The sequence below is a fragment of the Acinonyx jubatus genome, chromosome A1 (genome assembly GCF_027475565.1).
Source record: "Acinonyx jubatus isolate Ajub_Pintada_27869175 chromosome A1, VMU_Ajub_asm_v1.0, whole genome shotgun sequence".
Classification (NCBI taxonomy): Eukaryota; Metazoa; Chordata; class Mammalia; order Carnivora; family Felidae; genus Acinonyx; species Acinonyx jubatus.
In genome coordinates this window covers 227,972,362-227,996,553 of record NC_069380.1, presented here as the reverse complement: position 1 = coordinate 227,996,553, position 24,192 = coordinate 227,972,362, and the positions used below count along the sequence as shown (strand labels likewise).

The 24,192-nt window shown below is 52.1% G+C and overlaps 1 long non-coding RNA gene across 1 annotated transcript; it reads right to left on the bottom strand.

Moving 5' to 3' along the window:
• Window positions 1-1,822: 1,822 nt before the first annotated feature.
• On the bottom strand, window positions 1,823-16,262 carry LOC106971270 (uncharacterized). Its single transcript, XR_001429623.3, has 3 exons — window positions 15,256-16,262; window positions 2,235-2,375; window positions 1,823-2,020 (listed from the first exon to the last, which is right to left on the bottom strand). It is a non-coding gene; the product is annotated as an uncharacterized LOC106971270 (long non-coding RNA).
• Window positions 16,263-24,192: the final 7,930 nt, after the last annotated feature.

Here is a 24,192-nt window from a genome sequence, read left to right as displayed (position 1 = left end):
TGGCCAGTGAGGACCGGGGCTGGGACCTACTGGTGGACGGGCAGGCAGGATTTGGGTTGGCAATCAGAGCACTCACAGGAGCTTAGAGAAATGGGGAAATGAAGAAAGGAGAAAAAAGGGCGGGTGTATGGTGCAGAAGGATGAGAGGCACGGACACGGAGCCTCGTCTCTGCAATTTCCTGTCCAAAGAACTCAGGCAGCCTCTCAGGCAGCGAGCGCTCAGAGAACACATTCCACAAAGCCCTTCCTCATCTGGGTCTTCCGTCAGTTTGGTGACAGCCTGGTGGACAGCCAGGCTGCTTGGGACAGGCCGGGACTGACATAGATACTGGGGGCGCGCTGGCCTGGCGGCCGCCCCAACTGCTTCCCACCGTGAGTCAGATGGCACCAGAGGGACCTGAGTCTTCTCCGGGTGCCCAGCCTGCAGCCCCGGGGTGTTCTGGCCGCCTCCGGAGCTCCCTTTGGGGCCTTCTCGGTTCGGGCCCTTGCTCCCCTCTGTGTTAATTTCCAAGTGCCACGTGTTGGGGGCGGGACTTCCCATAACAGAAGTAGCTCTGGGGACAGGAAGTCCAGGCCACAGTGTCTTGAGGGCTCTAGGGAAGAATGCACCTCCTAATTGCAAAGATCAATGGTGATGATGATGATGATGATGATGGTGACGTTCTCACTCACACCAGCCACCCCCTGTCCTCACAGAGGCACGAAGAAGATTACCGCCCTGGAAATCTATGTCCTAGCACTGCATTATTAATTATTACGACTCCCCTGGTCTGTTTTTGAGGCGGCTGCTATCATCATGGTTCCTTGTGTACGGACATTAAGAGATGTCACGGATGTTTGAGCTAAAAATTGGTCACGTAGAGCGGGCAACAGCTCTTTCGAGTTCTAGGGGTGTAACTGGGGAGAGGGGTCTACAATCATTATTCCCCTGTCCCTCACCGAGAAATCGAGACCCAGAGAATTCAGACTTGCCCAAGTTCTCGCGGTGAGTCAGAGCTAGAAACATCTCGAGCCTCGAACCTCAGTTGCCACAACTATCCCCTTGCCAATGTTTTTAAAACGGGGGTTCACGCTTGGCTCACACACCCCACATTTTTCCAGTGAGAGGCTTATAAACTACCATGTGGTTAATTTCACTTGGTCAAGCGGTCAACACAGGGAGGAGACTCCAGAGAGAACGCCCACCCCCTACTCCATAGGGTGAGCCAAGGTTGAAGGAGCGGGGCCTTTTGCTGGGGGGCCTGCTTCAGGGACACTCTTCCTCTGAGTGTTTCCTGGGGCTGTGGGACGGGAGGCCTCTTCCCCCACTGTGTCTTTCTCTTGAACCTTGACATGACTTTGCAGTTTATAGGCTGGGAAGTGTCAACTTTTTAAGAGAGCTTGAAGGAAAAAAAAAAAAATCCATGCTTCAGCATGGGAGGTGCTAAAAATAAGGGCTTCTTAGTTTCCAGAAGAGCAGATAAATGAACAAACAGGCCATAAGCAAATGTGGTTATTTCTGCCGGGAGTTTTCTTTCTCTCAACGGTCCCCTGGAGCTGTAAGATGCAAATACAGATTGATAGATTTTTGTTATTAATTCAGAAGCCATTTCTTGGACCCCCAACTATGTGCAAGGCGACGGGCCCCGCAGCCAAATTTCTGAGAGGTTGGAGGTGCTCCCAGGGACGTTAGGAGGGAAGAGGGGTCAGGGCCATTCTGAGAAGCCCATCTTCTGTCTCAGAAAATTCCCAAGGTCCCCGGCGGTCATAGCCCCAGTGCCCCATTTTGGTCGCCGAATGGATGCATACTTGGGAATTGAGACTGTGCCTGTTCAGGTGGGATTCGATATGAGGCAGGGTGGTGCAGGTGGAAGGCCTAAGGAAGTTTCCGTCCCACCCTCCTGGCACAGGGGTAGATGCCAGCCTTGTGTCAAGTGCGTCCGTCCCCAGGACCCTGCTCAAGCGTGTCCAAGGCCAACAGCATCGGCTTCCCCTGGGAGCTTGCAGACCTCCTGAATCTGTCTGCCTTCTCACCAGCTCCCTGGGGGAAGGGGGTCGTGTGAGCATTAACACCTCGTGGGTCTTGCTCTAGACTCCACAGGCGTGGTGTCCCCCTGTGACCCCACACTTCCGCCCCCTTTTGGAAAGCGGGTCTCCCAAGCACAGCTCTTTCAAGAAGATCTGCTTTCTCTCATGCCCAATTTGCCCAGGACTTGGGGGGTGGGGGGGGATGGGCATCTTCTTTGCTTCCAGACCTTCCACTGCTTTCTTCAGACACCACACCTCTGATGAAACCCATCGAGGTATCGGGCCTGGGTCTTGTCAGACTGTGAGCGGTCTGGGATTGGCCTGTCGATCCTTCAGAGTCACGGACACTGCCAGGTGGCTCGGGGCTCCTGGGTCAGGGACAGAGGGCTTCGTTATAGTAGAACAAGCATCATAATCTTTGCTTTAAAATACAGCATAGGAGCGCCTGGAGGGTCAGTCGGTTGAGCGTTGAACTCTTGGTTTCAGCTCAGGTCACGATCTCACAGTTGGTGAGTTCGAGCCCTGCGTTGTGGGACCTGCTTGGGATTCTCTCTCTCCTGCTTTCTCTCTCTCTGTCCCTTCGGTGTTAGGCGTGCTCTCCCTTTTTCTCTCAAAATAAATACACTGAAAAAAAAATGAAAAATACGTAGTGTATTAAAAATAAATAAATTAAATTAAATATAGTGTATTGGTAGAAAACTTGAGGTATAGTAAGGCCGACAGATTGGAAAGACGGGTTGTTACCCACATTTCCCGAGGGGAGGGAGGTGCCTCGCCATGGGGGCCACTTGGGGAAGCACCAGGGTAGGTCGGGGCAAATATTTACCATCTTCACAGAAGTTTCCTGTCTCCCGACCCTGGGCTGTGAAGGTAGGGAGGAAGCAGGAGGGAATCAGCTTCTCCCTGCCCTAGCCTGGACGGTACCTACGAGACTCTGTTCCTGTTCCCCGAGCCCCATACGCCCACAGGGCTGCTGGGAAATGTAGTGCCCGGCTGGGAAGCACTTTCTCTGTAACAGCCCTGCTCCACGGGTGTGAGCTTTGGAGCTAACCCTCTCCATCACATCTCTGGTCCTTCCTCCAGGACTCAGTGGACCGTCTGTCCGTTCTGAGGCCTCAGAGCTAGCTGCATGGGCTTCAAACAAATCAGGCCCACGTCTGGCTTTCAGATTCAGGAACAAGAAGCTCAGTGCAGTGAAGGCCGCCGAAAGGGCCCTCAGGAGTGCAGGGCATGGGGTGTGGCCGGAGGGGACAAGCAGGTGTCCAGGAAGTCCTGTTTTCCATCCTGGAGGAAACTGATCCCCAGCTGAGCTTTCACTCGACAGCTGTGTGGTCTGTTGCCAAAATATTCCGTCTCCTAATTCAGCAACATGGGACTCTGCTTGGAAAGCTTTGTTTAACGGATATAGGATTTTGGCCTGGGATGACGGAAAGTTCTGGAGAGGGACGGTGGGGGTGGGGATTCCAAAACAGTGTGAATGGACTTAATGCCACTGAATGAACTGTATACTTAAAAGTGGTTAAAGGGATAAATTTTATGTTATGTGTATTTTACCATAATTAAGGATAAAAACGAGGGGCGCCTGGGGGGCTCAGTCAGTTAAGCATCCAACTCTTTCTTGACTCTGGCTCAGGTCATGATCCCAGAGTCATAGGGTCGTGCCCCAAGTTTGGTTCTGTGATGGTGTCTGCTTGGGATTCCCTCTCTCTCTCTGCTCCACTCCCCCCCCCCCCCATTTGTGCTCGCTCTCTCTCTCTCTCTCAAAAAATAAAAATGAAAACAAACAAAACAAAAACTCTTAAAAGACAGACCTTTACAATTGCTTCTGTAATTTGCTATAATAGTCCCTCATATCAAAGCCTTTCTGGTATATTGAAGACCTGCTCCAAAGGGAAAAAAATAAAAGCAGCCAGTGTCATTTCCTGGACCTTTTAATACCATCAGCATTGCATACCTTTCTTACCCATAAATTCTGGAAAGTTTTAGGTGGCATATGGGAATTCCTAGAATGAGAGTTTTGGGAGGGGTAATCTGGATCCCGAATCAAACCAGATTGAGAGCCAGAGCCCTCACAGGGTGTGGAGGCAAAGTTGGGGGTCATGGGACCACGATGCTCGCAGTGTAGGAAGGGATGAGGCTTTGCAGGGGGTTGAATAGTTTCCCCTCAACACTTAAGCCCGCCTGGAACCTGTGAATGGGAACTTATTTGGAAATAAGGTCTTTGCAGATGTCATCAGATGGATCTCGATTGAAAATCACATCCTTGGGGCGCCTGGGTGGCTCAGTCGGTTGAGCGGCCAACTTCGGCTCAGGTCATGATCTCGCGGTCCGTGAGTTTGAGCCCCTCGTCGGGCTCTGTGCTGACAACTCAGAGCCTGTAGCCCGTTTCAGATTCTGTGTCTCCCTCTCTCTCTCTGACCCTCCTCCGTTCATGCTCTCTCTCTCTCTCTCTCTGTCTCAAAAATAAATAAACGTTAAAAAAATAAATAAAATCACAGCCTTGTAAGAGGAAAGAACGCAGAGGGACAGGTAAAGATGGGGGCAGAGTTCCGAGTGAGGCAGCCGTGAGCCAAGGAACACCTGGAGCCACGAGGAGCTGGAAAAGGCAGGCGGGATCCTCCCCGGCCCTCAGAGGGAGCACCCCTGCCGACACCTTACATGTGGACCCCTGGCTCCAGAACTGCAAGGCAGGACACATTCCTGCTGTTTGAAGCGCCCGGTGTGGGGTCATCTTCCAGGACAGCCCAAGGAGACTGATACAGGCCTTCGGCAAAGGTGTGGGCTGCGGGCCAGGAAGGGGGTGGGCGTGGGGGAACGGGAAGGAACGGGCTCTCGTTGCCGGGTCAGGGATCCTAGCCTCGCCGGTTGGGCAGAAAAGAGAACTTACGGGTTCCCAGGCTGAAACAGCCAGTGAGGGTCGGCTCCGGAAGCGGCTGGATCTGGTCATTCAGAAAAAGTCAAACAAACCTTCCTTTCCCCATCTCTGGGCTCAGCTTGAGATTTTGGTGGGCTAGGGGGCCTCTCTGGGATGGCTTTGGGAACCTGCCCGTCCAGACGGAGAAGAGCAAGCAGGGAAGTGGGGCCGCCTGAGTGGCGGGACCCGGGTCCCACGCTCACTCTTGGACTGACACGGGGACAGGCGGCCTCCTGACGGCAAATCGGGGTGTTGTCACCAGAGGGAAGCAGGCCGGGAGGCGAACAGGCAGAAGCGAGAGAAGCACGTGACCAGGAAGTACTCCACACCTCTGCCTCCGTGTCCCTCCAGACTTAGCTCTTTCGCCACCGAGTGTCGCTCTGAATGCTCAGCAGTGACATCAGCAGAAGGATCCAGCTGTGAAGAAGCACCGTTCCGGATGCGCTGTCTGCTGCTGACCTCGGAGGTCCACCCGGAGGGGCCGCTCCCAGCCCGATGCCCTGACTCGGGGGGCCAGGACTGTCCACTGGATGGCAATTTAATGACTCCCCTGGCTTCTCAGAGAGCAATCCAGATGGTCAGCGCTGACTATTCACATGTTAAAATTTCCTAAGCGAACCTGACTGGGGGAACAGCATAATTGGAGTGAAAAGATACTGTGCAGGAGAAAACGTGTCCTTTTACCTTTGGAAAGCTCTTCCTCAGGGTCAGGAGAGCTTCCTGGGGCCCGTGCTGACTCCTTCTGACGACACAGCCCCTCAGCGTCTGTCAGAGGGCTCTAAGGCCCATCAATCCCAGGGGATAAGCCAGGGATTATGTCTAGAGGATAAGGACATCGGTGCCCTGGGTCACCTAGCTGGAAATAGGCTCTAAATTGGGGGTGGTGGGGCGCCTGAGTGGCTCATTCGGTTAAACGACCGACTTCGGCTCAGGTCATGATCTCGCCGTTCTTGGGTTCGAGCCCCGCGTCGGCCTCTGTGCTGACATCTTGGAGCCTGGAGCCCGCTTCGGATTCTGTGTCTCCCTCGCTCTCTGTCCCTCCCCCACTCTCACTCTCTTTCTCTCTCTCAAAAATAAAAATTAAAGTAAATAAATAAATAATCAATTAATCAATCGGGGGTGGGTAGGTGGGGATGGAATGAAGCAAACCAGACGGATAAATGGAGTTGTAGGGGTATTTTTTTCTGCTCAGGGGGCCTCTCAGCCATCTCAATGGCCAGCCCCTAGCATTCCCCTGTGGCTGGGCAGGTGCCCAGGGCAGACAGTCACCCTTGAGCTGAGAGGCAGAGAAGGGGTGTGAGGAAATGACAGAAGAAGACTAGGAGAAGGCGAGAGAAGGAAGAGGAAGTAGGGGGAGGGGAGGAGATGTACACATTACAAGTACCTCCTTGGAAGTGTTTACCAGATGCCAAACACGGTCCTAAGTGCTTCACGGGCCCCCGGTGACTCCTTCTGAGGAGCCCGTGATGCAAGAGCCATGATCTCCCCCTTCTTAAGGATGCAGAGACAGAGGCAGTTTACAGCCTGACAGTCATGAACATCCGCTGAAACACAGGTTCACGAACACGGAGTTCAAAAGCCACGCGTGGAGTTTGGATGCTCCCACCACAGTACTTGCTACATATGTCCCACGATTGTGAAAGGCACTGGACCCCAGTGCTGCAAGCGTCCCTCCGGGATGCTCATGGCTCGGGAAGGGGAAACACAGGCGCAAGTTAGTGCGGGGCCGTAGGATGATGCTGTCGCTGGGTGCGGACGCTGAAACACCGGGAGGAAACCGAGGGCCTGGAACTTCCCAGCAGCCACAAGCCAAGGAACGCCAAGATGACCAGCGCCTTCGGAGGGCTCCAAGTGCGGGACGTCGGGCCCAGTGGGGGGCAGTGATGGACATGGAGTAAAATTGCGGGGCAGGGCCTGTGGATGCCAACGCCAGGGGAGTGACCCTGTCCCCCAGCATGGCACACAATAAGACGCTTCAAGATGGGAATGCATGAGGACTTTTTCAGTCGCAAAGGACAGAAGCCAGATCCACGTGTGGGCCGGTGCCATGGGACAGGTACCCCTGAGTGGAGGCTGCCATGAGGGAGTACCTTGGTGTGACAGTACCTATTAACATCATACCAGTTTACAGGACCCTATATAGAAGGACCAGAGAGAGAGAGAGAAAGAGAGAGAGAGAGACTCTATTTCCCGGCTTTAATATGAAAAGCCCCAGGGAAGGACTCTGATTGGTCTAGTTTCAGTCACGTGACAAAACGCTGGACCAATCACTGTGGCCAGGAGAACCGAGGACACGGGCAGGCCTGAGTCATGTGACCACCATGGGACCTGGTCCTGAGCTGGGTGCAGGGAAGCTGGTGAGTGTGCCCCCCCTCCCGGGAGACCTTTTCTGGAGGAAAGGGATGAAATGCCTACAGATAAACAACAGGCGTTCGTGGCGGGCAGGCCGGACCCAGATGGGTTTTAGAGCTCGCTGGGCAGGTGGCCAGGGGGAGGCTGGGTCTGCCGCTCGCTGGGTGTGGGCGGTGGAGAGAAACGCCCCATAGAATAACGACCCAAGCCAGGGTTTAGAATGTTATCTGAAACTCAAAATAGATAACCGTCAGGAAGATAACCCAAAAGAATGCCACTTTGCCACCGAACCACATCCTTGAGAGCCACAGAGCCCACGCCCTTCCGCCAGGAGAGACAGGACCAGGCCTTGAACGGAGCGAGCTGTTGTGTTGGTGAGAAGGGACCCACCCTAGTGGTGTCCAGACCAGTGCTTGCCTCACTGCAGCGTGCCCGAGGATGTCCTGGGGATCAGGTTGAAATGCAAATTCTGATTCGGGAGGTCTGGGGCAGGGACCGAGACTCTGATTTTCCAGCAAGCTCCCAGGGGACGGTGACGCCATTGTTCCCACACCCCACTTGAGCTGTGAGGTCTTAGAGTATGGAGTCACCAACTGGATGAACGTTGGATGAAGCTGGGGGGGGGGGGGGATGCCTGTCACGGAAGCCACCGAGGCCGCCAGCTCAGGTGGTTGCCCTTGGCCACGCAGAGTTGGAAGTGCGGGAGGCAGGCCGGTGGATGGGCCTTCCCTGAGCTGGCGAGCGCCCGCGTGCTCTGGGCCACTGAGATGCCCTCTGGACACAGGGAGCCTCCGCAGAGAGCTAGAAGCGAAGGCGGGTAGGATCTGCTCTTGTCCTTGGATTAGAGCCTGAGGACCTCAGCGGAGGGGGCCCCCTCAGGGCGCCTGTGGCGGGGGGGGGGGGGGGGGGGGGGGGGGGGGAATGAGAGAGGGAGGGGCCCGTGTGCCCCAGCTGGTCCCTGTCAGCAATTCCTGGTTACTAGCGTGGGTGCCTCGCACCCATCCTCGCTATTGTGGGCTCAAAAATGATGCCCGAAGACACCAGACTTTAATCTTCGCGACTGCAAAGGGTACTTTATGCGGTAAAGTCCTTGCATAGGCAATTAAGTTAAGGACCCCGAGATGGGGGGTTATCCTGGGTTGTCCAGGGGGCCCCCAAGTGCAACCACACGTATCCTTATAAGACGGAAGCAGAAGATTTGACACAGAAGAGGAGGGGCCGTGTGATCACGGCGGGGGGGGGGGGGCGGTCAGGGATCAGAGTGATACGGCCACCAGTCAAGCAAGGCGGGCAGCCCCCCGAAGCGGAAGGAGGCAGGAAAGAGGTTGTCTGCCGGGGCCTCTGGAGGGTGTGACGCCTCAGACACGTTCATTTCAGATTTCTGGCCTTTAGAACTGTGAGAGAATACGTTTCTGTTGTTTTAAGCCACCCACTTTGTGGTCCTTTGTTCTAGCAGCCACGGGGGGGGGGGGGGAATGAACGCAGCCTCCTGGGTGCTGGGAGAGACGGCCATCCTCCCCACCAGCATCTCTTCGGAGCCAAGGCGCACCTCCAGGCTGTTGGGAAGGGGCCTGGGGCAGCAATGCCTCAGGGCGTGGAGAATGTTCAGAAGGAGCCAGAGGCAGCCAGGGCAGCTGAAGGTGAAGGGGCAACACAGGAAGCTGATCCACGACCCCCAGGAATGACACCCACCCTCGGAAGGCCTGTGCCCCTGGCTCAGCTTCCTTGGGCTCCCGCCCATCCTCTGGCCAGTAACATCTGGGAGTCCAGACTCAGTCTTCCCTCTCTAACACCTCCTTTCTACAACCTCCCCACTCAGACCCCATCTTTCCCACCCCAATACCCCCCCCCAATGCCCCACCCCTGTGACTTCCCCAGAGGCTTCGGTGGGTGGAGCTATCAATTTCCCCACTCCTTTGTTTTTGTTAAGACTTAAACCTGCTCCAAAGCCCTCCTACCTTCCCTTCTGGGTCTCAAGAGCCTAGTGTGGGAATTAAAAGCCCTATCTTTTGTGTTCCTGCAGTAAGGAGCCTGTTCAGTGAGTGGGCACCTGTCAGAGACAAAGGGAAGGAAAAAAGCACAACAATTTCATTTCGAGGTGTTCTGGGCACAACGGATTGGATCTCCAAGAAAGGATTTGTCTGGGGCGCCTGGGTGGCTCAGTCGGTTGAGCTTCCGACCGCGGCTCAGGTCACGATCTCGGGGTTTGTGAGTTCAAGCCCCACATCGGACTCTGTGCTGACAGCTCAGAGCCTGGATCCTGCTTCGGGTTCTGTGTCTCCCCCCCAACCCCCTGCCCCTTTGCCACTTATGCTCTGTTTCTTTCTCTCTCTGTCTCTCAAAAAAAAAAAAAATAATAAATAAACATTAAAAAAAAATTAAGAAGAAAAAGAAAGGATTTGTCTGGATGGAATGATGTACAGGAGTACAGGTGGGCCTGTTTAACACCATCCCAGGTGTGACAGAGGCGGTGTCATGGATGGAACTGTGTCCCCCCAAAAAGATATGGTGAGGCCCTAACCCTAAGTACTTCAGAACGTGACCTTATTTGAAAACGGGGTCATTGCAGATGTCATGAGTTGAGATGTCCCGCTGGAGCGGGTGGGCCTGTATCCGGTGGGATTGGCGTCCTGGAAGAAGATGGCCACATGGCCACGGGAACACGCAGGAAAAACACCCCCGAAGTCAGAGGCAGACATTGGAGCCGTACGTCCACGAGACGAGGGATGTCAAAGGTGGCTGGCCGACCACCCGAAGGAGGGTGAACAGCAGGGGAGGAGTCTAGCCAGAACCTCCAAGGGAGCACGGCCCTGCCAACACCTCCATCTTGCATTTCCAGCCTCCAGAACGTTGACGGTAAATTTCCGTTAAGCCACCGCGTTTGTGGTGGCGGCCACAGGAGGCGAATACAGCTAGTGTCCACCCGGTCCTCCGCCTGCCCGTCTGTCACACTCCACAGCCAGCCCCCAGGTGTTGACCCTCTTCTCCTCGTAGGCACCCACAATGACCCCCTTATCCTGTGTCTGAAAATGGATGATGACCTTTAGTGAAACGGACTGAGGGCGGGAGTCCAATAAGGGGAACGCGACAGTCAGGGATCCGCTTTTTGGCAGAAGTACTTTTGTCCCTCAGAGGAGGCACCTTCGGAAACTCCAAGCTTTCCTCGGGGCTGTTGTCCTTGCTCAGACCACGTCGGGACTTTTGTAAGGAACCGCCCTGAGCACCAGATGACAACCCACACGAGGAAACCAGGAATGTCACGTTGTGGCCACCTGTGGGCTTCGCCTCGTAAAATGGAACGGAGTTTGGTCACCCAGCTCAATCACCTGACTTGATTCTGAATAACTCCTGGCCGTTTCCAAAAATCAGCTCCGGCCTGGAAAGGTGAAGGGCGCCCCGTGAAGAGACACTAAAGTCACGGTGCTCCGGCAGCTCGCACCAGGGCCACCAAGTGTGACTAAAGAGCTTCGTTCTGCACCAGTTCTGTGGTCTCGGAAACAGAGGAAACAACACTTCCTTTCGGTTAACGCCTTTCTCTTATTTCACTTTTGCACCACAAGGCTGGAACCAGCCCATCCCGAGAGGCGAAGGAAGCTTGTATTTTCTTCCCTGGGCTGGGCTAAATTCCTGACTATTCTTCTACCGGGAATGACCCCCACGTCTCCCACTGAGTTCCCCTTCTCCGTGTTTCTTGCATCCCCACACACACAAGCCTTCCAGGGAACAGAGCCTTTTCAATCAAAGAGCAGGTGCAAAGCGCATCTTGCTTCTGGCCTGTTTTTATACCTTCCTCATCCTTGTTTCTGCTCTTTCCTTCCTGCATTTTTGGGCTTTGGTTGCTTTTGGCGCCTGAATTAAATGTTCACTCGATCTGTGTTGTGGCACGAGGCTGGAGCTTACTCCTTTCCATTGCTGAGCAGAACTCTGCCGTTCGAACACTCCACGATGTACCAGAACTGCCGTGGGTGGGCCTGGCAATGTTTCAGGTTTCAGAAGGGCAAATCCTGTCCTAATCCGCGTCCGTGTCTTTTGGTGAACACATTTCTGTTTAGTGTCTCTTTTGGAGCGAATGCGGGGATCACAGAGTTTGCTTATGTTTAGCTTTTTAGAAACTCAGTTTTCTTTAAAAAAATTTTTTTTGGTCTTTATTTGAGAGAGAGAGGGAGACAGAGGGCAAGTGAAGGAGGGGCAGAGAGAGAGGGAGACACAGAATCCCAAGGGGGCTCCAGGCTGTCAGCACAGAGCCCAACAAGGAGCTCGAACTTACGGACCATGAGATCATGACCTGAGCCAAAGTCAGATGCTTAACCAACCGAGCCACCCCGGCGCCTCGAAAATCTCAGTTTTCTGAGGTAGTTGTACTAAGTGGGTATTTTCATGCCCCCATTTTACTGTTACAGATATTACAACCACTTAAAGCAGATCCAACCTATTAAGGTGCAGGTTTTAACAAAAATAACTTACATAGAATGTTATGTATTGAATTGTGTCTCTCACCCCATCCGTATGTAAAGTCCTAACCCTCAGTACCTCAGAATGTGACCTTCTTTAGGAACAGGGTCGTTACAAGGGCACCTGGGTGGCTCAGTCAGTTAAGCGTCTGACTCTTGGTTTCAGCTCAGGCCACGATCTTGCAATTTTGTGAGTTTGAGCTCCACGTCGGGCGCCGTGCCAAGAGTGTGGAGCCTGCTTGGGATTCTCTGTCTTCTCCTCTCTCTGCCCCTCTCCCACTCGCGCTGTCTCTGTCTCTTTCTAAATAAGTAAGTAAACTTAAAAAAAAAGTGAAAAATATTATAAAATTAAAAAAAAAGAAATAGGGTCATTACAGATGTCATTAGTTAATATGAAGTCATATTGGAATAGAGCGGGTCCTAATCCAACGGGATTGGTGCCTCACAGAAAGTGGGAATTGGGACAAAGATACGCACACCAGGAGAATGTCATGTGAAGACTGGGGTGGAGCATCTACAAGCCCAAGATTTCCAGCAAGCTTCCAGAAGCTGGAAGAGAGGCCTGGAACAAGTTCCATCCCACGGTCCCCGGGGGGTGTGGGGGAACAGCCCTGCTGACACTTTGACCTCGGACTTCTAGCCTTGACAACAGTAAGGCAATCAGTTTCTGTTCTTTAAACCACTGGCTTGATGGTACTTTCTTCCAGTAGCCCTAGCAAATGGTACCCGGCGACTGTTCCCTTTGAGAAAGATGATGTTTGGTAAAGAATACTCATCAAGTTAGCATGTCTCGAGGTAGCCTGATTAGCTATTGTGCTTACAATCCATTTGCCTTTTAAAATTTGATTCAGGAAGACATCCAACGCAGGATGTGTTAGATTTCTGAAAGCTTGCAGTAAAGGTAAGACATGACTAGGGTGATAATGAGAAGCTAGCGGATTCTGGTCAGCACGCCTCAATAAGCAGGTGGCCCTGAGGGGATGGGGGCGAGGAGAGAAGGGCCCCCACCCATTGGGTGGGGTTCTAGGGCCGGCCATAGCACAGAACAGCAGAGGAGGGCAGGTACTAGGCTTCCCTTGCCTCCCTGGCCTTCTTTCTGGCTGGGCAGGTGTCTCTCCTGGAGAGGTTTTCCTCCACCCGCTCTAACGCCTAACGCGGCCCCTCCAGCTGGTGTCTGAGTCGCAGACCGCTGTGAAGGGTGGGCCAAACCATCTTCAAAGGTAATTAGGCCTCGGTTGGTAGCCTGAGGGTCCGGTATTTTTCCTGGCGGAGAACTTGCTTGCTCTGGAAGCTTCCCGGCAACTCAACCCCTTGGGGACTTCTCTGGAAGATTGAGAGGAGGTGAGATCTCTTCCCTGGGGTCTGCGCTCACACCCTCCAGCAGGAAGCACATATTTAAGACGCACTCTTCCTAAGCGAGAGCACGTGACCCGGAACGGGGCTAAAAATAGCGCAATTTCTTAAGGTTACATGAGGCTTTGTTTACGGGGTATATTAGTTTCCTGCACAACGAAGCACCACAAGCCCGGGGTGGGGGTGGGGTGCTTCAAACAACAGAAATCTATTCTGGCACAGTCCTGGAGGTGAGACGTCCCCACAGGAATCCTTCTGTCCCTCTTCTAATTCTAGTGGCCACCACCAACCCTCAGTGCTCTTGGTTTGAGCCACATCCCTCCAGGCTCTGTGTCTGCACCCGGCCTCCTTCTCTGTGTGTCTGGGGCTTTGTGTCCAAATCTTTGTCCTCATACAAACATCAGTCGAATTAGATGTAGGGGCCGCACTTGCCCAGAATGACCTCATCTTAACTTGACTGCGTCTGCAAAGACCCTCTTTCCAAAGAAGGTCCCATTCTGAGGTTCTGGGTGGGAATGAGCTTTGGAGATACCCTACTGATCTGTTTCGAAGTAAATGTTTTGCTCCGTTAAATGTGCTACATTTGAGAATCTCTTCCTCCACTGCCTTGAACTTGGATAGCCCAGAGGTATTCAGAGGACATTCGTGTTTGAGGATAATCTCTGTGCCTTAGTGGCTTTACATAGCGTAAGTTTACTTACTTCTTACTCTAGTGAAGCTAGAGGGAGACTCTGATGAATGGGTGTTGTCCACCCGAGCAGTGACTTGGGGACCCAAGGTCCTTCCACAGGGTTCCAAGGTCTCTGTGCTCATCTGCATCAATGCAGAGGGGACGACCAGGCAGGGCCTTGCTTGGGCAGGTCGATGCGGCCAGGCCTGGAAGTATCGGGTGCCCTGTCCACGCGGGTTCTGCCCACGTGCATCCCGCTGGCGTAGACCACACTGAAAAGCAAAGGCAGCTGGACAGTGAGGAGGCTGAGGGCCGGAAGAAGAGGAGACGGATGAGGGGAGAGCAGAGCTGGCCAGTCAAGGTGGCAACGACGCCAGGCTTATCCCAGAAGGAATTTTCCTTTCGCTTTTTGTCCCCTTACTTCTTCCCTGTGTCTTGCTAAGCACCTGCTGGTCTCCACTCGGACATCCTAGTGTCCCTACACTGTAGTACCGGTCCCTTGGACACCAAGAGACAAACATCAAAGGAGCATCTGCCCTTTAAAAGGTGACTCTGGATAAATCCTAAATCCGCGTTCCTGAGCACGGCCTAAGCGATCTGGATGGCTCAGACTGGCGGGTACCTGTGTGGGGGCCCTGCGGATGGGGCTTCACAAGCTTTCTTCTCGAGACTGGGGCCTGGCAGGAGGGGCTGGTGCTGAGGGAGCTGGGGCCCAGGTAACCCCAAGGGGGTGCTCAGGACCACACCTGGGCAGGGCTGTTCAGAAGACTGAACTCACTCTCTGCCTGACTGGTGGTTTTCAAACTGCCACATGAGGCCAGGTTGAAGCCAGTTTTCTTTCTTTAAAGTGTCTTTACTTTTGAGAGAGAGACAGAGAGAGCACGAGTGGGGAGGGGCAGAGAGACAGAGAAGACAGAGAATCCCTAGCAGGCTCCAGACTGTCAGTGCAGAACCCAATGCAGAGCTCGAACTCTCAAACGGTGAGATCATGACCTGAGCTGAAACCAACAGTCAGATGCCTAACCTAATGAGCCACCCAAGTGCCCCAGGTTGAAGCCAGTTCTTAAACATAAAATAGAACCACATGGAAAAATAACAGGGCACACAGCACAATTAGAACATAGTAAGAGAAAGTATGTTTCAAGAAACTTGGGTTTCCCTTTTATATATATCTGTTCTGGGTCGTGATTTACATCACATTTCTTACCAAGGGTTGCAATCGAAACCATTTGAAAGCTACTGGAACTTGAAAGTAGGGGATAAAAAGGCACCAGGGAGCTAATAAGGGTGTTCTGGTTTTCACAAATGTTTTGTGCATCCCGACAGGAGAGATGATGTAATGCTAAGGAGGAGCCTGGGCTGGGTTTGGATCCAGGCTGACCCACTTCTCCCCAGGAGGTCCTTGTGAGGGTCACTTCATTCCCCCTGAGCCTCTGTTTTCTGGTCTGGAAAATGGGCTAAATAATTCCCTTGATGATAAGGAGGAGGAGGAGGAAACAGCTACTCACATGTATCGAGTGCTTCCCACCCCAGACCTTGTTCGGCTCATCGTGTATCCTCGTCCACAATGTTCCTCTGGTGACGTCCCAGTACCGTTGGGGGTGTCCGTACAGACAAGGAAGCAGAGGCACAGGAAGGTCAAGTAACTTGCCCCAGTGAATCGGTGCATGTAGATGCCTGATTCAGTGCTTGGCACATAGTACTGAACAAATGTCAATTTCTTTCCCATAGTTTTGTCCCGAATGTGTTAAAGAATCCTTAAATATAAGCAGATGGTCAAGCTGTTGGAAGGTGCTGGGAGATGCTGGCTAGCCACCTGCCAGAGAAACCGCCTCAAGAGGGCCCTGGAGGGATGCCTGGCTGGCTCAGGTGGAATAGCGTGTGACTCTTGATCTCGGAGTCGTGAGTTCAAGCCTCACGTTGGGCGTAGAGATTACTTAAATAAATAAAACTTGTTAAAAAGTTAAGAATATGATACTTTTTTTTTTTTTTTAAAGAGGGCCCTGGAGGTGTGAAGTCAGATTCCCCATGGGAGGGCCCTTGAGACAAGGGGAGTTTTCAGCATCAGGGGAACCATGTAAATTGGGAGGAAGGGACCCTCGCCTTTGGCCCTTAGAGGATGCCTCAGCCTTGGCTTCTAGAAAGAAAAGATAATCATGGGCATGCGTGTCAATAAACTGGTGTGTTACAGGTGTTTTTCTTTAAAGTGTATTTATTTTGAGAGAGATAGAGAGAGAGAGAGAGCAAGTCTTTGAGTGGAGAGGGGCAGAGAGAATCCCAAGTAGGCCCCACGCTATTGGTGGCCAAAGTGGGGCTCAAACCCACAAAACCATGAGATCACGACCTGAGCTAAAATCAAGAGTCAGATGTTTAACCAACTGAGCCATCCAGGTGCCGAATAGTGTATTACAATTTTTAAAGACTAGAAACCCAGTATCCCCCAGCCCTACTCTGTATCCCCGGAATCAACACTGCCTCTAAGAAAAAGCCTGCAATACAAACACAGCTTCAAAGCCTCCGGCCGCACCCCCCCCCCCAAGAGAGGGACTACAGGTGCCCCTGCCCCCCCCCCCGCCCCAGGGGACAGCAGGGTTGAACTCCCTTTGAGGGCATCAGACAAGTAATTAAACCAAAGTGCAAGATGTAATTACGTCTCTGTTTCACAGAAATTATAAACAGAAAGCAAAGAGAGGATTGCATCACACTGTCCCCGGGGCAGCGGGACTTTTGCTCTGAAAGCACAAGCTGAGCCTGTGGAAGTCAGAAGGGACCTTGGCAAGCATTTCCTCTGCAGTCTGGGCTCAGAAAGAGGCCTCCCTGAGTGAGAGATTCAAAGAGGTCCCTCCCTGCCGTGTTCCTGCACCAGCTAGTTCCCAAGAGTCTTTTCTCGGTCATCTTAATTGTGTAAGGTCCTGTGCTTTATGGTAATACAGTTGTTGTCTTAGTTTGAGAGAGAGCGAGAGAGCGAGCAGGGGACGGGCAGAGACAGAGAGAGAGAAAATCCCAAGCAGGCTCTGCCCTATCAACACGGAGCCCCACATGGGGCTTGAATTCACCAACCGTGAGATCATGACCTGAGCCGAAATCAAGTCAGATGCTTAACTGACTGAGCCACCCAGGCACCCAATGCAGTGTTTTTGTTTTTGCTTTTAATCGAATCCATGACTTGTTTTGGCCTCATCAGCAAAACTCGGTAGTTGATCTTGCACAGTGCCCGGGCCGGGCCGGGCACCAAGTACCTGTGGAATAAAAAGGTGGTGGTAGCCATTGTTAACGCACATAATTAGATAATAACATGACCAATCATGAAATCCGAGCTAACCCGTTGGAGCACTTTCTGTGCCTCCTGTCTTGCCCCTGGGAACATCCCGGGGGGGCGCGCCGTGTCTTGTGAGGGCCGCCCCCCTGCTCCACCTGGAATAGCCTCACCACCGCACGCGGTACGCCCTGGAACCGAGGGCGGGTGGAGGTGAAGGCTGGATCAGGGGAGGGGAAACCACAGAGCCTCCTGCGTGAGCCCTGAGCCTGCACCGGAGGAAGGGAAGTGCAGAGACGCTGGACCCAAGTTGGCACATCCCTCTGCCCCGCCCACCCGGAGCAGGGACTTGTTCCCCAGGACCCCACCGCACCTCCCAGAGCTCTGCTCCACTCCAGCGGTAGCAGGACCCCAGGCCCCAGAGGCTGGGGAGGGCCTGGGGCTCAGGGTCCCCAGAAGGGGGGATGGCGGTGGACACCATCGGCAGGGGGGTGGGGGGGGGGTGGTGGACAGGCTCACCTGGGCAGGAAGGCCTCTTCCACAATCCTGCTCCCAGAGAAACGGCCTTCCTGTGATACAGGAAGCTGGGAGGGTGGTGGCTGTGATGTCACTCACTATTGCCAGCACCTCTGCAAAGCCAGCTCTTCGGGATCCCCAGGGAGCAGAATCAGAGGGAAGAGTGGGGGCGCCTGGGGGTTCAATCGCTTAAGTGTCCGACTTCAGCTCAGGCCATAATCTCGAGGTTCGTGAGTTGGAGCCCCACATCGGGCTCCCTGCTGTCATTCCAGAGCCCACTCTGCATCCTCTGTCCCTCCCTCTCTCTCAGCCCCTCCCCTGCTCCCACACACACTCTCTCTCTCAAAATAAATGAACATTAAAAAAAAGAAGAAGAAGAAGAGTGGGGCTCTGGGGCCAAGTAAATACCTGAGAACAGTCCTTTTTTTTTTTTTTTTTTATCAGATCCAGAGGTACATTAGGGCGGCTATAACAGCATACCGCAGACTGGGGGCTTCAACAACAGAAGTTAATTCTCTCACAGTTCTGGAGGTTGGAAATCCAAGATCAAGGTGTTGGGGAGGCTGGTTTCTCCAGAGGCCCTTGCCTTGTGGATGGCTCCTTCTCACTGTGTCCTCACATGGCCTTGGCTCTGGGCATGGGCATCCCTGGGGTCTCTTTGTCTTTCTACAAGAACCCCAGTCATGCTGGGTCAGGGGTCTACCGTCGGGCCTCATTTAATCTCAGTTGTCTCCTTACAGGCCCCATCTCCAAACACAGTCACCTTGTGGGTCACAGCTGCAGAGTATGAATTTCGAAGGGACACAGTTCAGCCCGCGACAAGAAGAAAATGACTTCTAAGTGGCTCCCGAAGGCTTCCAGGCCGTTTTGGCTTTAGGCAAAATGCCCAAACTCTGCAGCCTGATACAGCATGTGATAGAGCCTCAGACGTACAGGAAGCAGGTGCTCGCCATAAATCCTGTGGCCAGCATAAACCATGTGGCATGGCCCAAACGCTCAGACACGCAAAGTTGCTGTTGTCGGGAAGGATTCTCCAGGGGCTCAGAGGTCACGTCCCAGGAGCCAATCAAGGGTCACGCTTGGGGTTTGAGCAACCCAGGTCAGCTGAGCTAACCCTTTACGGTATGGCCAGCACGCCTAAGTCCCTCTGGCTGGGACGTTTGGGGACTGCTAATGTCAGTGCCAAGTGCCGTCAGTCTGATCTGCCTTTGCCAGTGTGATTTGAGAGAAAGTATACACTTTTTTTAAAGTTTATTTATTTTGAGAGAGAGAGAGAGAGAGAGAGATAAAGCATGACCGGAGAGGGGCAGAGAGAGGAGACAGGGAGAATCCCAAGCGGGGTCCACTCTCAGCCCAGAGCCTGATGTGGGGCTCAATCCCATGAACCAAGAGATCATGACCTGAGCCAAAGTAGGATGCTTGTCCAACTGAGCCACCCAGGCGCCCTAGAAATTACATGTCTTTATCCTAATTTCCATTTATTTATCTGTGAAGCAGAAAAACTCTGCACACATTTCGTTGCCATTTGGATTTCTTCTGTATCTTGTCTAGTCATTGAATTTGTTTATTATACATAAACAAAATGTGGGGTCACTGATACTTTTTTCTAATTTATAGGAGCCCGTTCTGCATGGCACATATTAGTTCTTTGTCACAAACTGCAAATGTTTTTCTTTCAACTTTGTTATGTTTTGTGAACCATGATTTTCATGTAGTGGGTCAGCCAGTCTTTTCTTTCATAATTTCAGTCTTCAGTGGTAGGATAAGAAAGACTTCCCTCTCCCCAAACTACACACTCTCCATTATTATTCTCATCCTTTATTTTGAAACATTGAAATGTTTAAGCTTTTGGAATGTTTTGCTGTCTATTGTATTAATGTCCTAGGCCTGCTGTAATAAATTACCACAGACTGGGTGGCGTAAGACAACAAAAAGTTTATTCATTCACCGTTCTGGATGCTAGGGTTGGGGGGTCAAAAGGGCTGGGCTTTTTCCAAAGGGTCTAAGGGAAGGATCTGTTCGCTGCCTTTCTCCCGGCCTCTGATGTCCCCGACAATCTTTGGCATTCCTTGGCTTGCAAACACATGCTCCCGTCTCTGCTTCTCATCTGCACCTGCCTCACTGGATCTCTTCTCTTGTTATAAGGATCAGCCATGTTGCATGGGGGCTCACTCCAGTGCTCTCAGCTCCGTTGATCTTGTAGACTCCACCCACATGGCCACCACTGATTGGTCAGAGTTGGACGCCTCACCCTAGCTGGGCCAATCAGAGCCCTTCCTTGGATTTCTGAGCTTGGGTGGGAGCAGTGGATTGCAGTTGTCTGTGGGTGGTGAACACCCAGGGTCCTGGCTGGTGGAAGAGCCTGACTGGGGGTAGGAGAAAGTGAACAGACACCAAGATAATCCCTGGCGAGAGTTTCTGAGGCCCAGCTACACCCTATGTCCTTTTTGGATGATATGGACCTTCTGTCGGGTTCCAGCCGAAATCTCTCACGAATACAAAGACAGCGTTTCATGTTCTCTGAGTCTCCAACGGGTGCTGGACAGTGGGGCACACACTACATCTCACACGAGGGAGTGAATGACAGAGGAAAGTTTTAGGGACACGTTGTCAACATCACAGCTTTTGCCATCCCTGCCTTTCGATCCCCATTTACAAACCTGGCAAATCAGCGCCGTGTCACGATTTCTTCCTTGTGGGTCATTTCAAACACGTTGAGCAACGTTCATTTTACCCAGCACCTTCAAGTCGCTGTCCAGGTGATTTGCCAAAAACAGTCTACTGGCCTAATGAAATCAGAACAGCCAGTGTCTTCCATCCTAAACTCGGGGATTAAAGAGGAAAAGCCGCTGTAAGCAGGACACCCGGGTTAGCACAGCTGTGCAGGCGTGCAGTGAGCAGATTGCGGGGCTCAGCACGACGGCCCAAGTCAGGAGGAGTCAGCGAGGACACAACCCAAATGGCAAAACTCGGTCAATAAAAATAAATAAAGGAGGTCTAGGTCTTCTCAAACAGCTCATCTTAAAAGAGGTAAATAATTCAAGACAATGAATTGGTTGGACACGTTATTTCTACTTTATGCCTACGGCTGCGCGAGGGACAGAAATAGGACACTGGCGTATGTTTTGGCAAAATGAGACTCTCTTGTTTGCTTGTTTAAAACAAAACCGTGTTTTTCTTTTTTTGATTATACAACACACAAGTCCATTTATAGGAATTTTGCAAAATATCGGAAAATACGGTGCCCAAGGCTGGGTCGTGTGAGGAGGGTGAGGGCCGAAGTGGGTGGGTGGTCAGGCGTGGCTTTCGGGTGGCCCTCCCTGGGAGGCCTGAGGGCCTCTGGGGGCCCCGGGGGGTCTGGCAGGGTGGTCAGCTGCAGGGAAGGAACACAGCCGGGGCAGAGAGAGCCTCACGCAAAAGCCTGGCGTTTGACTTCTCTGCTGTTGAAGCTACAAAGGAAACCTCCCTGAGTCTGCACAGCAAGACACCCCCTCCCCTGCCCCCCTCTCCCGTGAGAGCAGGTGTTCACATCTGGGTGGTGGACAGGGTCCAGTGAAGTCTTTCCAGGGTTTAGAGGGAGTCTGGGCAGCACCCAAGGTGACCGTGGCCTCGGTGGAGAGATTTGAGGGGTCACTCTAGACTATCACCCAGCTTTGAGCACATTGAGGCTCTGACCTTGACTCCAGCAGCAGCAGGCCTTGGGGTCCCAGGCTCTGGTGGCCCTGGAGGGCAGTGGCAGTCCAGAGGTGGTTCTCTGGGGGCAGAGGCAGTGGCTCGGGTCCTGGGCACACCAGAACACTTGGCCACCCTACTTTGCAAACAGATGGAAATTTCCATGAGCAGGGCCCTAGCGCCTGTTAATTGTCATCTCTCCCGTATCCCTACTCGGACACAATGCCTAGCACAGAGTATGCTTCCAATAAACATTTGCTGAATGGTAATTATTATTACTGGAGATTCTCAGTAAATATTTGCTGAATAAATGTCCCCCTGCCAGCAAATGAATTGTTTTCCATATTATATTAACAAAAAAAAATGGGACACACTGGACTTACAGATCTGTTCTGAAAAGGAATAGAGATTTTTTGTGTAAGTAGAAAGTACCAAGCGGGATAAGTTTAGCACGATAAATCCTCTGAAACGGATCAGCCAATGGCCTCGAGGGGGTTGGTGGTGGTTTCTTGAATCAGTCTGTAAGTGGAGATTATGGATTTGCGGCTCCTCTCAGATATGTGGAGCCGAAGCAGGAAAGACAGCTGTCAAACAAGTGCGACCGTCAGTAAGAGGAAGCACTTACGTGGCACCGTCACCTACCACAGCCATCTCACAAACTTGCCCTCGGGTGGGATGCGTGAGACCTTAGCTGGCCTGGAGACGTGACGTGATTTTGCCAAGGACACACACAAGGTAGAGGTTGGAAACCAGGCCGCGTGTGTGTTTTGCTGCCTTCTTCTCCTATTTCACGTTGACCAGGGCCATGGCGATGACGTCCGGCGGCCAGTAAAGGGTTTCCCGAGGCTGAGCTGTGTAGACGCATCTGTAACTGTAGGCTGAGGACCATTTAGAAAAGGTGAAAACGTGAGGAAGGAGCCGGCGCCGTTACTTACTCCTTGAATGTTTCCAAGGAAACCTGGAGCCACGACTGACCCTGCTTGGCCAGCCCTTGGGAATGGGGGTCTCAGAAAGTTTTTATGTCAGTGATGGATGATCTTGTTGTGTACACCGGGAGCCACGGACCGGGTCCCGCTAGCTTGTTGGGGTGGCTTTGCGCGAACATTAAGATCGATGAGATACGCCTGGCTTCCTGCTTGGAGTCCTGGTTTCAGTTGCCGTGGCTGATTGATAGCAGGATAAGTCTATCTGACAAACACCCCATAAATACCTTGGAGCCTGAGACCTGCATGGGTTTCCCCGGACGCAAGACTTCACACATGACCCTGTAGTTCTCTGGCAGAGAAAAGCCCGTCCCGACTGGGCTTGGGTGAGGAGGCACAGGGGGGAGCTGGACTTCTCTGGGCTCCGCTAATGTGTATCCACCTTCTCTCTCTGCGTCCTTTTCTGCAGCAAATCTTAGCTGAGCACCACTCACTATGGAGTCTTTTCAGTCTTTCTAGCAAGTCACCAAATGTAGGGAGATGTCAAGCCCAGCTCCTCTTTATTCGGCAGGGTTCCACCCAACCTTGGAAGCCCAGCTAGCCACACACCCGACCCCCTGCGGTTTTGAACGTGGGCTGTGAGAACCGAGGGTGGGAGAAGTCACAGGCAAACCGGGGGCTGCAGTCATTATTCCCTTGAAGGGGCTCCTCTTCCAGAAGCTCACAGCTCCAGGGTCCACCCACCTGAAAAAATACAGCAGGGAAGGGGGATGTCTGGGCAGAAGGGGGTAGGGAGGGTGAAGGTCCCTGGAGAGCAAATTTCAGGGTTGATTGCTTTTTGGAATTCTGAGATTTGTAGACTCCAGTTAATATACATGACTGGCGTCAAAGCCGTGAGGGCTTCCCTAGACCTCTGTTACTTATTACTGGCTCAACCAGGCAAGTGCTTTGGGTCAAAGTATCCTCCAGTCTTGCAAATTCTCCTCCATGTGTGCATATCTCTGTCTCGCAGTCCAGAAGCACATTGCAAATTCATTCTTTCCCTTTTTATCTATCTATCTATCTATCCATCCATCCATCCATCTATCTATCCATCCATCTATCTGTGTATTTATCTTGAAGATTTTTATATGTATAAACTGATGAGCACAATCATAGACACAAATACAAATTAAACAGTTAAAAAATAAGATAATTGAATAATTATACATAGACTTGCTATTGAAAGAAAGTCCCAGCATTTATTTTGCATCAAAACTTAAAGGCTAATTCCGAATAGCCCAATCTTGAAAAAAAGGGCAAAGTAGGAAGGCTCACACTTCCCTCTTCCAAATTTTTTTTTAATGTTTCTTTATTTCTGAGACAGAGAGAGACAGAGCATAAGTAGGGGAGGGGCAGAAAGAGAGGGAGACACAGAATCAGAAGCAGGCTGACACGGGGCTCGAACTCACAGACCGCGAGATCATGACCCGGGCTAAAGTCAGACGCTTAACCGACTAAGCCACCCAGGCGTCACACTTCCCTCTTTCAAAACATCCAGCAAAACAGTAGTAATTGAGACAGTGTGGTACTTGTACAGGATAAATATATTGACAGAGTAGAATTGAGAGTCCAGAAATAAACCCACGTGTCTATGGTCAACTGATTTTTGACAAGAGCTCCAAGAGCATTGGGAGAAAGGATGTCTTTTTAACAAATGGAGCTGGGACAACTGGATAGACACGTGCCGAAGAATGAATGACTTTTGACTCTTACCTTACGTCTATACAAAAACTAACTTAAAATGGGGCGCCTGGGTGGCTCAGTCAGTTGAGCGTCTGACTCTTGGTTTTGGTTCAAGTCACAAGCTCATGGTTCGTGAGTTTAAGCCCTGAGTCGGGCTCCATGCTGACAGCAGAGAGCCTGCTTGGGATTGTCTCTCATGCTGCCCCTCCCCTGTTCTCTCTCTGTCTCTCTCAAAAAATGAATAACTACAAAAAAAAAAAAAAAAAAAAGGAAATCATCAAGAAAGTGAAAAAACACACAGAATAGCAGGAAATATTTGTAAACCATACACCTGAGAAGAGTCTAATATCTAG